The 15947-nt window shown below is 39.2% G+C and overlaps 1 protein-coding gene across 1 annotated transcript in view; it reads right to left on the reverse strand.

Annotated features, from left to right (window-relative positions):
* The window catches only part of SCUBE1 (signal peptide, CUB domain and EGF like domain containing 1), a 218052-nt gene that overhangs the window by 57297 nt on the left and 144808 nt on the right, over positions 1–15947 (reverse strand). The window lies entirely within an intron of this gene.

Genomic DNA, 15947 nt, shown 5'->3' on the forward strand with positions numbered 1-15947 from the left:
ACACTTCACCCTGTCTAAGATGTGAATCCCTTACCTTACACGGGAACTATCAAAGCCCAAGAACACATGTAAAATTGAAATAATAACATACACAAAGGAAAACATATTTGAATTCTGAAAAAATACTTATATTAGCCCTACATAAACAAATGTAGGGATGTATTTGTTCAGGATTAGCATTATATACTAGTTTGTCCATTATGAACACAGTGTCACTGAACACCCATTTTCATGTGTCTAACTTTTTGATGTGGTATAATAGAAGAAAACTGCAAGTGCATGTGAAATGTTGCTTCTTCAGTTCTGAAGGCAGAGCAGTTATTGTTTTTATTTGAAAGCCATATATATGGATGAAGGACAGGATCAATAGCTCTTACTTTAAGTAATGATTACATAGTGCATCGATGAGCTTGATAAGACCTCTGTTCTGAAATTCAGACTAGCGATTCTACTTCCTTCACCTTACACCTTCTTCCAAAGTTGTTGAAGAAGTGGAATGACCAGTCCCTTTTCCAACTCACAAATCCTTGTGCAATAAATATAAAATAGATGACAGAATCTCATTTGAAATACACTTATAATACCATGGATACACTTTTATTTGAAAAAGAAAAAAATGTACTTTTTTTTCTCAAGAGAAGAATAGGGCCAAAACCCAGTTATTTTTAAGGATGCTTACAGTGAAGAAGTGATATGACATAGAGCCTTGGTTGCCCACCTTGGGAAGTCAAAAGAAGATCTTTCAGAAAAGCGAGTGGAAAGTGATGCTTCCCATTGAAAAGCCTCTTGCTGCAAGAGCTTTGATATGCTGAGGTAACAGCTGACCATTTAAAAAGTAAATCTTGGAAAATCCGAGTCCAGGTGCCAAAAGAGCTAATATGAAGACAGCATGATGGTGGTGCATGAAGAGTGTATTTAAAAATTATTTGAATTTGGGATGACTTCTGTTGGATGTCATTCATTCATTTTTGAAAACATACGATTACTGACATGGGAGAGCAGTGTTGCTCTTACTACGTTTCATCATGTAAAATATAAACAGCAGCAAGAGAGGTGAGGAACTAAACTAGAAATCCTAATAGCTGAGAGGCAAATTCAGCTGTCTTTTCTAGACAGCACTTTGCCGCACTGACATTGACAGAAATATGCTCAGGAGGATGTACTACTCAAATAGGCAAAAAGAATGTATATTGTTATAAAGGTGTGCTTATGAGTTGCATTTGTGACAAAGAGAAAGCAAATTTGCTCTGAGACGCTCTGAACTAATACTACTGCTCATTACTTTTCTGTTTCTGCAAAGGAGTGGCTTTTGCATTCGGTCCTATTAAAAGCATGAGGGTAAAATGGTAGGTAGCAGCTGTGGTGGTGTTATGCCCCAAGCGCTTCGTACAAAGCCAGCTCAAATCTTTATGTCTTGGGTAACAAAGTTCTCAAAGTGATCTGAAACCAGGAGTTGTGTTTCTTGTTTGTGGTCCTTCAGTTCTGGTGATTAGGCTAGCAAGAACAGATAATGTCAGGCTCCCAACCTGATAAATCTGGTGAAGAACATGCTGAGGGTTGCTCTACATAACAGCATGAGACTGGAGGCAGCAATCCGTTTGGTTCCAGCTGTGATCACCAGCACAGGTCAAGATCAGCAGTGAAAACACAAGACTTCTTGGCCCAGTTCCTGCAGGCTGGCATTTCCATTTGTAGATGTGATTTCTCCCAGCTCCAGTCTGTGCAACTGGGACTGTGCTGCAGGTCTTATGATGGATTACGACAGTCCTCTCCTTTTGCTCAGCACAGGTGTACCTAACTATAGTTTAGCTTGCCCTGACAAAATCACTGGACGAATGGAATTGTGAGTTAAAATTACTAATATATTACGCATCATAAACACACAGAGTAGTCATCCATCATGAAGAAGTTATCTTTAACCCATTATAAGAACAACATGACCTTTGGGCTACTCTGCTGCCTGAGACTGCTTGAAGCAGAAATTACTTGCAGCCTGTCAAACACCATTCTGCAGTAAGGATTGATGTTTTAAATGATGGCCCCTGGATTTCACATGTTAAATTGCAAATTCCAGTCTCACTAACTTTCTTTTCAGGGTCTCTGAAGACCATAAAGGACAAAAATGAAACCCTCCTGGCCTCAGAGGACAGATTTGAAGCTGTTAATCATTGTAATTCCACTGACCATGCAGCATATCAGTTTTACACCAGCAATTCTTTGGAATAATTCTGAACCAGGATCTGGGTAAAACCTGGGAGAGTCCACAGGAAAAGAAAGTATTTATTCATTTCTTCTAGCTGGAAAACATGACGTGGCCTTTTGAAACCAGGACCATCAAAACAGAATAGAGGTCAAAACTGTTAGCTGCAAAAACATTCTAAATAACACAAACAGTGCCAATGTCTCTTCTTTCACTGTATTTCTTTCCATGGCCATAGCGCGACTGACAAGGCATGTAAAAATTATTTCACTCTATGGAGAGCACTGCGTTGCTGCATTTCACTTGGAAGAGAGCAGTATCCAACCGTATCATGTCTAACTGGTTCATAGAAATTGCACCAAGTCTATAGCCCCACTATTTTTCTTTCCACAGCTATAAATAATTCATGTTATGAGCTATGTGAAAATAAATGATTCCACTGTGTGAGAAGGTGAGGCCCCATTTATCTTTAAACTGACTGGTACCCCAACTTGTCAAGCGCCTGTTTGAACTTCACAGACAGTATGCACATCTGCCTATCACATAGGGAAAGAAAACACAGTGGAGACCCACCATGGTATCTCTACCAGCTTTGAAATTATTTAGTCAAATACCCCCAGACTATTATTGGGACTGTGCAGAGAAGTCATAAACCTGGTGTCTTCAAACATAATTCTCAAGTCGCTCCTTTTCAATTGATTCAATTTCTTCAGGTTGCAGAAGAATGGCTCAGACTTTCTACAGTGCTGTGCTCCCCCACAACCTCAGGAATCCAAAAGTATATGTAGAACCGTATTGCTCCATGGGTGGTTGTATGTAAAATGCCCTCACAATCGGTGTTCAGACAATGTGCTCGTCATTTCAGACTAGGAGGTCTGATGGGCTTTAAGTGCATGAACAATGAAATCCCAAAGGATTTCTCTTAATGCAGTGTCAATATTGTTAAATGATACCTTGCTCATACAAGCTGCTGATCTGCTACAAATACCAACTGATGTGACCAGCATAAATGAGACACATGCAGAGATGGAAAATACAGGCCAATGAAAAACCACAGAAGCATTAAAATTTACTAGTCCAACACGTCAGGTGAAGGTTTGACATAACAGGCAACTAAACACTCAAGCCTCCCATTAGCCCTGAAAATGGTTAATTCCACTCTCCCATGCAAGTAAAAAAAAACCAAAAGGAAACATACGGTTTGAACAAAGGTAGTTAGAACCTTCTTTAAAGTTGTAATATTTTGGGGGAGAGAGCAATCATAAGTTTTTTTATTTATGGAGATGGAACTAAGCAACACCATCACAAAAGCTGTGGACCTGTCTGGACCCAGAAACAAACCCTGGGGCTGTCCTGCTGCTCACAAATAGTGAAGTGCCACACCAGCTTCTGTGACTTGCTGTCATCTCTATGTGCGTTGTTAAATGTAAGTCCAGGCTCGTGGCAAATCCTGCAAGCAAAGGCCTGGCATCAAGACGGATGGTGTGGTGAAGTCAAGCACGATTACTCTCTGGACCTGCTTATGTGACCCTAGAGCCTTGTGCCATTGGCTAGTAAGTCACAGTTTTGGCACACAGACCCAAGCACTCTTTGAAAATGTCCTCTCTTTATAGTTATTTTGCAAAGCTCTCCATACTCTTTTTGACACTTAAAAGCTAATTTCAGAAGAATGGAAGGGGCAATAATTTTAGAAGAATGAAGGAGGAATAAATAAAATAAAATGTTTCTGAAATATGTGATTATCCTAAGTTTTCTGAGGACCTCAAAATATGAGGGAGGCAGTCAAATCATCTTTAAATAAAAGAACAGAAACTCAGATGCTTTGTGATAAGTTGCATAGCAACAATTTGACTGGAGGAAACAGCCAGGCTGTTATTTTTCTTTCCATGTCCTTGTGAAAATTAATGGGAATGACTGCTCCTGTTCCACTTGTACCTTTTTAAGCTTTGCTTAGCATAATTCATATTTGGATGGACCTGGTTCTGATCAGGGTGTGTGTGTGCGCCTATGTGTGCATGTGTGCATATGAACTCGCAAATCTGCTGCATACAAGCCAGAGAACAAATTAAAAAGTAGGGATTTTAGGCAACCTAGAACTTAACATTTCACGTAAGCTGCTTAAAGGCAACTGAAAGGGTAATCGACATGCAATCTTCACTCAGCTGTTGAACGATGATGGATATGGAGATTTCCAAAGCCTCACCACAGGCAGAAGTGGGGCTTCTCCTTTCAATGGCTGGACAAATATTTGAACTGATTGTGTCTGTCTAATCCTTTGCAGTTTTAAAATGCTACCTAGCTCCAGGAAAATAATACACTTTCAGATCAACCTAAAATAATTACAGAAACTTCATACCCTTCTTGCTTTTATTAATGACAACATGTTAGGATTAATAATGCTATTACCTGCATACAGTGAACATCAATATAGACATATTTTCTGCAAAGTGGGCTAGTCTGCTAGTTCTTCTTATTCCCTGCTTTCATAACTTTGCTTTGCTTTTCTTTCCTTCTCTTTTCTCATGCTTATACAAATCACCACTGTCCCCTAAACCTTGTAACTAGTGTTGCCTTGTTGACACAGCCATTGGTTCATGCAGACCACAAAGTACTTTAAAAAGCAGCCACAAAACTTTTTAACCCCATGTCAGAGGTGGGGAAATAGAGGCACAGAAAAACAAACTCACTCATCCACACTTGAATCCAAGCCCAGCGCACAACCCAACAGGATATCTTGCTTAGACAGTGTGTCAATCAGCGCAGGCGTGCACAAAGCACATGCTGTTCTATGTGTTGCTCTACATTACAAATATTATACAGAGCCACCAATACTCAGATTGCAATTATTTTAATATTTGCCTGCCACTTTGCAATAAAACTTGAAATACATCGAGTACCTCAGGGTTAACGTAGCAAAAGCTATCAGGCTACACTTGCAATGCTCTAAATAACATTTTCCACCGTGTCTTAAATAATGCATACGAGGGATATCTTATTAAGGTAAAAAGATAATTTAATACCCTCAGACTCATTGGATTCAGTGCCACTGTGAGAAAATCTAAATCAAAGCAGAACTTAGGTTCTACTGTTCCCTCCAGAAAACGTTGATCCAGCTGTTGTCTGGTAGTTTACAGGGAGTTCTAAATCCTAGTTCCAGTTTTACAATGTGTTTATCTAGCAGTTTGGGCAAGGTAACACTTCTTTGCTTTCCTTCTCTGTATGATGGGGTATTGGTACTTATCACTTGATATTTTCAGGACCAACACTTTACAATAGATTATTATAATTGAACAAAACATTATGAATTAAATTACTGTCAAAGATTTTGAGTCAAATTTACTATTGTTTTTAATTTTAATCTGGTCTTCTGAATGATTTGATACAGCAGGATGTTCCACACAAGTAGTGCTTTGCCATGGGAGATTTTGTGAGTATGTGCAGAACTGTATGGCTGTCTCCACTTTAGGAAGTGTTATCTGCTGTTCCACCACTCTACTGCATAGTTCATTGCCTTTAACATGCTTTCCATGATTCAGGGGCGAATCATTCTATTTATCCAGTGTTTTCTACTTCAGGATTTCAAAGGTCAGCAGCTTACCAGCTTCATTACATTAAACCTACACTTCTGCAGGAGAGATACATTTAATTAATTCTTCTTTAACGAATGTGAAACTGAGGCAGGCAGGGTAGTGTGTGACTTCCCTGCATCAGATAGCTAGAAAATGAAATAAGGCATATATTACAGCACCTCTAATTCGAGTTTTGCACATCAGTGACATCGTCATTTTCCTTCCCACAGTGCTTATTAACTGTAATGTATGATAAACATTACTGAACTGAAGTTCCACTAAGTAGCAAATGAAGGTTCTCTGTTTAATTAGCTTTATGGCTAGGTTGTGGGGCAAGGCATTTTCCTAATTAACAGAATTAAAACTAGAATGGGCAGACAGGAATGAGCGTAATTAAAATCTAATCTCCCTCACCCTGAAAAAAAGCAGCCCACAAAATACAGAGCTTTGTGTAAATGCTCTTAGAGCATGGAAAGGTTGAGGCAGGTTTCAACACATTTCCCTCATGTCACTTTCTCCATTTTCACCTGTTATCTTTGCAATTTCACGAAGAAACCTGTCTTCCAACACAGATGGCAATCTGTCACGTATGGATTTAGGTGTCAGCTATTCTCCTCCAGGACACATCCACTCTGACATTATCCACCAACCAATCAATAAAAGAGTCTGCCAGGCTGCCAAGAGATCAATCACCTTGTAAAACAAACATTATGTCCTATTATTTTCTTATTACAGTTAATTAGATTTATAAAACACAAAAAGCTTCAAAAGTGAAAAACGCAGAAATGCTGTCAGAATAGTTTAGGCCCTGATTCCTCATTTATGAAAAGGAAGGGATTTACTAAATCTAATGTGAAAGGAAAGGATTTTCATTTTAAATTTTTGCTGAACACTGAATTCTTTTTTAAACTTAAAAACATGTTAGTGCAATGCTACAAACCCAAACAGTGCAAGCTGTCTTGGGCTCCAGAATGTGGACTGGAGAATATAAAGAAATAGACGGATAGAGTCATTTACTGTCTAGGCTGAGCTAAATGCAAAAACTAACCCCTTCCCTGCCTCAAAAGCCATAGGAATCCCAAAAATAAAGTTAGTTTTGCTTCTACTGTAACATTTTTATCAATCAAAATGCTGGTTATAGAACACTGGACAGGGAGAAATAAGTGTGCAGTTAGGGCTCCCATCTGTACTTGGGGACAACAGGTAACATCCCTCTGTTTTACAAAGCACATGGAAAGTCCAGTACGTCAGACTCTGGGATACTCAGATGGTAACAATGACCACACAAGTACATGCAGACCTGGAGGCTGTGGTTAAAATGGTGGTACAGAATTGTGCAAATACTGGCTGGCTACTTATCTACCCTAATTATTCTCATTGCCACTATGACCGTAATAATTCTATGTTTAGTGTTTCTGCAGTTTATGCAGGAGAAGCTGAGATGGAAGAACTATATGGGTTGCTGAAGGTTACACACATCAGCAACAGTAAAGGAGCTAATTCAGTGTTTCTTAAGGTATAAATCAGACAAGACTGGGAAGCTGACAAGCCTGGGCATTTTCTCTATACTAGGTCTCACTAAAAAACAAGGCCTTGCTCTTACAGTATTCAACTTTTCCATGTAATCTCAATGAGGAACACAGAGGCAAGTGAGCAAGCTGTGCACTATTGGACCAAGACACAAGGATCCCTAGACATATCTTATTAAATCAATTTAATAGTTGGTTTTATTTTTCCCCTTGGAATTATTATCTGCTCAAGAAAGCTATGTGCTTATTTCCAAGAATCTCAGTTTGCTTCTAAAAATTTTGTTTGATTTAATTAAATAAAATTAAAAAATAAATTTGGTATTAAGAACAGTTGAAGATGTGGATGCTCTCTCTAAAATCCCACAAAGAGTATGCTAGCTCTCCTATGATAAAGCTACTCCTGCTGAAAAGAACAGCTGAATACAATTAGCCCGTGATAATTCAAATGTCTCACAGCTGATAATGAATCAAAGAAATTTGGCTGGTGACCAACAAGTAACCCTCCAAAAGTTTTTGAAGACATCACTTCAACCAACCGGGGTCTGTTCTGTACCAGGAAAGACAAATACTTCACTGAGAGCAGGATCTAGCTATATAGAAAACAAGCTGTATTTTATGATGAAAAAAAGCAATAATAAAAGAATGAAAAAAATACTTCAAGTTTTGAATGTTGGTAGCTATGATCATGTGAGTTGTCAATTCCCAAATTACCGATAAGCACAGCACACTTTTACATAATAAACTGTGGCTGCTGATCCTCAGGGTGCTTTATATTGTTGAATAAATGGAAGCTCTTTTCAACAACTGAAATGCAAAATATGACCCTCCCAAGCATTAATTTAAAGGATTTAGCATTTTCAAAGGGGAGGTTCACAAAGGCAAATAACAACTGCAAGTTTCCAGGGAACAGGGATATTGCCTAGTCATGAAAAACCCCTAACTTAGTACATATGAATTTATTTTGTGGGGATAGATGGAACCCTTGGGAGGGAATGAAACTGAATGAGTTACATGGCAGCTGACCCAAGTCTGCAATATTTAACGGAAGATAATCTGTTATATTATATTTGTCTGTCATGAACAAGTCTACAGCAGAGGAATGAACTGTATGTCTTTAACTTAAAAAAAAAAAAAGGCAGCAATCCCCCTTCCCCCTCCCCAAATAGGGAAGGGACAGTGAAAGTTTCACACACCTTCTGGATCAGGTAAGTCTGCAGCAAGTTACAAGGCAGATGTTATCTACAGTTTTGTTTCTTGGATTCTGCTCTCCACCCTCTTCTTTTTTTTTGTCTTCCATTACATTTTGTTCTTTCTGATAAATTTCACCTGTGTTGGTATCTAAACTTTGCATTTTCTCTCATTTTTTTTTTGGATCTCATGGGTTTATAATTTCATTTTTCTTCACTATGGCCTGGAACTTCAATTCTTTCTTAGGAAGTCTAGATCAAATTATGCCTATATATTTAAAATTCACCATTCTGATGCCCCGTTGACATATGTACCCATTAGTCAGTGACCAATTGCTCATTTTTCTGATCCTGTCACGAGGCTTCTGACCACTTGCAGCCACCCACCACCAAGTTTTCTATCTTGTCCTCCTCCAAATCCCACACATCTTCTGCTGATGACCAGCATCCTTCTGTCTTTCCACCACCTCCACCACCTATAGTTTTACCACCAACTCTTCTGACCCTTCTCCTTTCTTTGTGCCTCCCTCTGCCGCTCAGTTAGATGCTCTGTCATCTTACCACATGCCGGATTTGCCTCTGCACCAACAACAGTCAACTCCCTCTTTTCTTTAAAAAACTAGGGAAAAAATTAGAATCCTAATTCTGAGTCACCTCCCAGTCTTAGCAAGCCTTCAAGCAGCTGTTTCCAGGGCAGCAGTGATGGGCCAGATGACTATGGCCCCCTCACTGGACATGGCACCGAGCTTCTACTGAACTGCTGCAGCTGCCTGCCAGATGCTGCTACTCTTTTCCTCACATTGGGTCGATCTTACTTGTTCTTTGTCTTGAGACTGGATAACATTGATGTAGTCACATAAAATGACTGTGGCCTCAGCAATAAGGCTATTGCAGACAGACCTTAATGCTTACTCCTCTCACTGACATTTAGGTAGATATTTTGAAAATGTTTTTGTAGCTACCTGGGAGCTCATGCTCTGGTCTGATTTCCTAGACTGATCTATCTCTTCTAAACTAAACAGCTTTTTTGATAAACTGAACTTGACCATTGCTCTTCCATCAGTTACTCAGTTTTTGTTCTCTCAGTCCTGATCTTTATGAGGTTTTCTTTGGACACAGACGATCTTGCATCTTGCTTAAGTCCTACCAAAAGAAAAACAACCTCAAATCTGCCTCTGTTATTTAATATTCCCTTTTGGCTTTAGTCTCCCATTTGTCACGCCTATCAAATAAAATTAGAAAATTTCCTTTGCGTCTTCTTCTTTCACCAGCTACAAGTCTACCTGTTATCTCTGCAGCACAGCCCATGCATATGGTTGATTCATATGTCAAACAATTCCCTGTAGAAGCATTTACTGGGTTGCACTGTAACACAATCCTCTGCTTTCCCAAAGAGGTTACAAAGGGTGTGTTCTCAGAAGCCTTGTCACTACTCAAGCACTAAACAGGACCACTGTTTTCATGACAGAAGTCCTAATTTTCCTCTTATGTAATGTTGGTTTTGTTACTTTTTTCTTTGGTTAGGCAGCTGCATCTATTGTTTCATATTGTTCCATAGTCCTAAATCACCCACTAACTGCATTTGGTTGCTGCTTTGGCACGAAAGCCTCTATTTTCTTAACCATATGGGTTTTGTCAGATGAGAAGGATTATTAGAAAGGGGAAGACACAAGGGAGATCCTGTGCTGCTCCTGTTGCTGCAACATCTACCCAGAAAATCTGCTGGTTTCCATAAACTGCTTGAACAGGCTGAGATTCACACTGTTCTGCCTTTACCAAGAAGCTATCTGCTTGCTTCCTGAAAATGGCATGCGTTCTCATGACGCTTTAACTATGCAGAAGCACTGGGAAATGGATAGAACTTGTTTGTCAGAAGTCAATTTAAAGACAATTCAGCTATTTTAATTGAACATTTAATTGCACATTTAATCTGTGCATCACATGTACAGAAAATGACTGGTTTTGTTCCTCCTAAAAGCACTAGCCTAGTTGCTGGAGGACCCACATTTCCATTACTATCATTCTTCACATCTGATGTTCATGAATTCATTTAGGTGCTGACTTCTGCAAGGCAAAGACACTCCTCTGTCCGTTCTCCATTCTGTGTCATACAATTTACGCATACAAAGATATAAGAGGGTTTTGTATTTGACTAATTTTTCTTGTTTTTAGGATAAAAGACAGAACTCAACCACAAGATTTGCATTTGCCTTGTGTTCAGCATGGAGAGGGAAAAAGTACTTTTTGTTTTGATTCATGGCTGTAGTGGCTTGTGATTATATCTGATCTCTTCTATTTTCTGACAGCTCTTTACTTAAATGTACACAGAAGCAAACTCAAATGTTGTTTATATTTGAGCATGCACTTACTTCTAGTTACAAACACTGGCAGGGTAAGTTGTTGTAGCTTGAAAGCAGACTCGTGTAAGGGGTCTGATGGAAGTAGAGTTGCTGTATAATGAATTACGAAAATGAGATCTTGCTTTGACCATTGGGAAGATTACTCTTGGTTTAAGTTTATGAGAAGCAGGGAGAAAGAATGGATCAAAATAAACCACTTCAGTAAACACTTAAGGGTTGTTAAAAGACAATGCATACTTTAATAACTAACTTCTAAAATTCTCACTCCTGACTCCAGGCAGTTTGTGAACCGGCTTTGACAAACAGGCTATGGCCTCCTATTGATAAAAATCAAAGAAGTCTGATTCCTCTGGAGTAGGACGTTTTTCTGAGGGAGTGATACAGAAGGTAGAAGGAAACCAGAAAGGGACTGGAACTTTGTCCTGCATTAACTTCTACATGTGAGTGGAGAACACAGGCCTCTTTGCACCACAGTATTAACATCCACTTTTTTCTTATATTTTTGTTCTATTGTTGAGATCAAGAAGAATCCCCTTATTCCTCACTGGTCTGACTCTGAAGGGAAGTGGAATGGAGCCCAGTACAGAGATGTTTTCAAGACAAGTAAAGTGGAAACCCCATAGGCTGGGATTAGACTATCTGTGTATGCTTGTGAGCATGTTACTGCAATAGGATGTAAGTTCAGAGGGTGCCAGCTGTTCCATGCTATTTCCCAATGCACATATCTTTAAGCATCCTGGCTTTCCCTTAGTTACTTTTGACAGACTCTAAGCAACGAGTATACTATTGCTCTGGGATATCCCAGAGCAATCCAACCCAGATAGCCTTATTTATGCATAGCAAGTGAAGATAATCTACTTAATAGTTTAAATGAAAAGCTGCTCTCTGTAGTCGTCACTGTACCTTTGACCGAGAGAAAGGCTAAGGGACCATTTTCCATATGCTACTTTCCAAACCAAACTATGAATATAAGACACCATCAGCAGCATGTTAACAAGATTTAATGTGCTGTACACCAAATTACTCTGGCATCAAGCAGCAATAGTATGAAGCAGGTTTAAGAATAAACTGTTCTATTAACTACATAAATTATCTTAAAGATATGCCACAGAAGTAAATAACCATTTTGGGTGCTGCAATTATCAAGGGAAATGTAACCAGAAGAAAAGGGAATAAGACAAGTAAGTCTCTGCCCTTTCTGGCTTTGACAGACATCCTCTTCAAAAAATCCACTGCTGCTTGTAATCTTGTGACTGACATTTATGCTGACATTTGCTGGTACCACAGCACTCCAACTGCAGTGGAGTTGATTTGACTTCATTTTTCCACACCACTTGCATGTATGTTTTTTCCCTTTTTTTGAGAGGGTTATAGCTAATAGCTCATAATGCTTAAGTTCCTCAAACATGTTAAAAAAAAATCTTCAGGTTGCTAGAGAAAGGTGAGCTGGAAAAAACTCTTTTTGTATGTCCTAGGACCTGCTCTGGGTGCCAATACAATACTTATTGACACCATTGCCATGTAATGTAGAGCAGGCACCAATATTCCTTTCACTGTGTGGAGTATCACAGAAATCACACTAGAGGATACTGCTGATGGGAGATGCACAGAAAGTAGACTGGGGATCTCAGGTAGGAGTAGTCAGGCAGCTATGAACAGATTTGTCTCTACAAGGAACCTCTAGAAGTTTCAACTCTTGAGGAAATAATTTAAATTCCTTTTAATTTAAAATGCTGATGTATGTGAATGGACTCAACAGAGAACATAATTCCAACTTTATAGCACGGTATCTTAGTGATTCTAACGCAGTAAGCTCCTCAAAGTTATGCAGATAAATACCCAAATTCTATGGCCGTGCACCTTCAAATGGAAGTTACACACTTCAGCAGGGAACTTAGGTTACTTTTCAGCATGCTATTTTAGCAGTCTTCTCTAATGCTCCTTACACATACATGAAAAATTAATGTATAACTTCGGTAAAATGGTAAACAGAAACCTAAGAATTTTCTGTGACAATCTAACCTCAGAAAACTTTGTATTTGGGTGGCTACTTTCAAGGAGGTCTCTTTACAGCTAAGGAAGAAAACTAGAACAATGCCCCCCCCTCCAAAAAAACCCCAAACAAACAACTCAAAAAAAGTTATTTCACATGAATTCGTTTATGCTGGTCTTGCATTTGCCTCTTAGATGAGACAAATCTTAGTTCAGGAGACCTGCTCCAAACCTGATTTGATTCTAAAGGCATTAAGACACTTAAATGATGTGAAAAGTGTGGCCGTATGTGCCACTGAAGTTCTGTCTGCCTTGGTGTCAACTTCACTGATGCATGTATTTTACAGAGGTTACCTTGCACAGGTATATATTTTACTGTCAAACTTTTACTGGCATGTAAAAAAAAAAAGTCAAGTTGATCAGGCATATTACCCAACAAAACCTGAGTTCATCATAGGTAATTACTCCTACTGCTAAAACTCCCCCATTTAGGCAATCAGTAAAAAAAAGTACCATTCTGAAACTTATCTAACTGATCACAGTCAAAGAAAGGTAGTATCAGTACTCAAGCAAGCGAATAGTTGATGTACCAGATTAACAACTGCATCTTACTAATAATAAACAACAAAAATAACCTGCAACTCCTTCTGGCGTTCCTTTCTAAAAAAAAGAAAGAGGAAACATTTTCAGGTTCATATGAATTGATTGGGACTGACAAGATGCAATTCTAAAAGCTTTAGTCAATTTAATCCAATTTAGAGAAAAAACCCAGGACAAATTTTAAGTAATTTCGACAAATGGAATGATGGAGGAAATCATAACTGTTCACAGATATGCTGTAGCCAGGAAATGAAGCCAAATTGGCCAGCTAAACTGTTCATTGTGAGCTTTTCACTTAGTGTTAGTGTGTTCTGAATGAAAAGAGAGGAAAGCCTTCAACATCTGAGTCATATTCTCATACCAAACTGATGTCAAACATTAATTTTAAACAATTAATTTAATTAAACCTTTCAGTTCATATTTAACAAAACATGACATATTTTGCTTCATTGAAACTCATTCTGTAACAAACTCTTCACAGAAACAATTCCGTTTTCAAGATGTAATTAATTTTCAGGGTTTCACTTTTTTGTATCCAAAACCAATTTAAAATGCATTTTCTTGCTGTAATCGGCTGCAATTAAGAAAGATAAAAAAGAGCAATTACTATGTCAACCTAATAAAGCCAATGCAAAAACTCCCTTTTATTTCAATAAACTCTGATTCAGTCCTTTGACTGACATTTTTCATTGGTCTCTCTGTTTATGCTCTTCTTTTCTAGATTGCTTAATGATAAGGAAGATTACAGAGCTGAGTTCCTGGACAAACCATTCAACGCTAAGGCATTTCTGATGCTCCCACTGCAACACAGTCAAGTATTTAAGCATGTAAGTGCCACATTGCTGCATCTGAATGCAAAAGGATGGGGGCCTGTTTCAAGGAAGTAGGGAGCACACTACATTGCTGGGTAACCATGACAATGAGACAGCAGGAAGAAGAAATGTTTGCCTAAACAGCATCCAGTCACATAACCCCAGCGTAACACCGCTCTAGTTAAACAATGTGCCAGGGGCTAAGAAGGGCTTACTTAGTGTTGCACAGTAAAAATGCCCCATCTCTAGGTGGAGAGGTGCAGGGACCTTTCTGTCTCCTCAACACATGTCCATGAGATCACCTGGGTTTGGCAAAGATGTATTTGTGCACATGTATTAATGTTGCTGTATTTAGCCACAGCCGGTGGCAGATTACCAATGTAATATTACATTGCTACTAAACCCACTGACGTTCTAGTACAGCTGAGCACCTACCTTCCCAAAATCCCACTATCAAGACTATGAAAATGATGCAAAGTAGAAAGTTAGCCAAACAAAAATAATATACATCTTGCTATTACAAAACATCTATGGGGCACGGCAAAGTTAGGTGGCACTTTATAGATGTTAATGTAAAAGCCATATTTGAGATGTGGCTTTTGCTCTACAACCCTTAGAAATCCAGTTCTGCTTCTCTTCTGCTTAAAAATTTTATTTGCTCTGCCTTTTGACTCGAGGAGTTCAGCAAGTGCTGCACCCTGCACAGTTCCCCTATGTCTATGTACAGTGCTGGGAAGCTGCATTATTCTGGGGCATAAGAGTTCCTCGGGGGCAGTTTCTTTGTTAAATCCCCGAGGCAGAGATGGAGCACATCAGACACACTGTCCTACATTTTACACCATGCCAGAAGCCTATGTCCCTTCCTCTTGCTCTGTTTCACTTCTTACAGAACCTAGAAAGAAAGCCTGAGTCTCACATGTCTTTTGCAGTCATTCCCAGTCCTTCTCTACTGTAAATCCTGGAAGAAGAATGCTCCCTAGCTCAGCTTGTCTCCCATCCTTCTGTAACTGCCCTCGGGCAGATGAGCCCTTTGTTGTTTGATCCAGTTTGGCAGCTGGATTTAAACAATCTGTGCTAAACCTAATCTACTCTGACTTCACTCTTCTTGAACCCCCAGTTTTTTGCAAATGAGTCTCCTGCTTTATCAGCTACATAAGTTGTATTTAATAGAATTAAAATGCTAAACTGATGATACTTCTCACTGAGGGCAGATTACCGCTGGATTCCTGAAAAGGGTACTCAGCAGGAAGGATGCACAGAAATCAACCAGCAAGGGAGCTAGGGACCACGGAACCCCTGATATGCACAATAGAGGGGATATTAAAAAGTGGGTAGGAGGCAATGAGCAATAAGCATCCTGGGCCAAAATGTCTTTTAAACCTCTGGCTCCCTTTCTGTCTGCATTAGCTGACTGACGTCTGTGGGCTGACTTGGTAGGCATTTAAGGAAATGAACTACACTGTTTTGTCATGTGTAGTACTATAATCAACAACATCAAATGAACTCAGCATCAAGCTGGGATCACCCAGTTACAATGGTAGGAGAAATTAAATAGCATTAATTGGAGGGAGAATATAGAATTCCTTCTGCCTGGGATGTGTCTCTTAGCTGACAAAAGCCTGCATGGCTTGGCTTATTAAGAGCCAAGTTGATAGGAAAGCTGAAGGGGGAAAAGGAGCATTCTCCATTGTGTGCCAA

The sequence above is a fragment of the Falco rusticolus genome, chromosome 5 (genome assembly GCF_015220075.1).
Source record: "Falco rusticolus isolate bFalRus1 chromosome 5, bFalRus1.pri, whole genome shotgun sequence".
In the NCBI taxonomy this organism is placed as follows: Eukaryota; Metazoa; Chordata; class Aves; order Falconiformes; family Falconidae; genus Falco; species Falco rusticolus.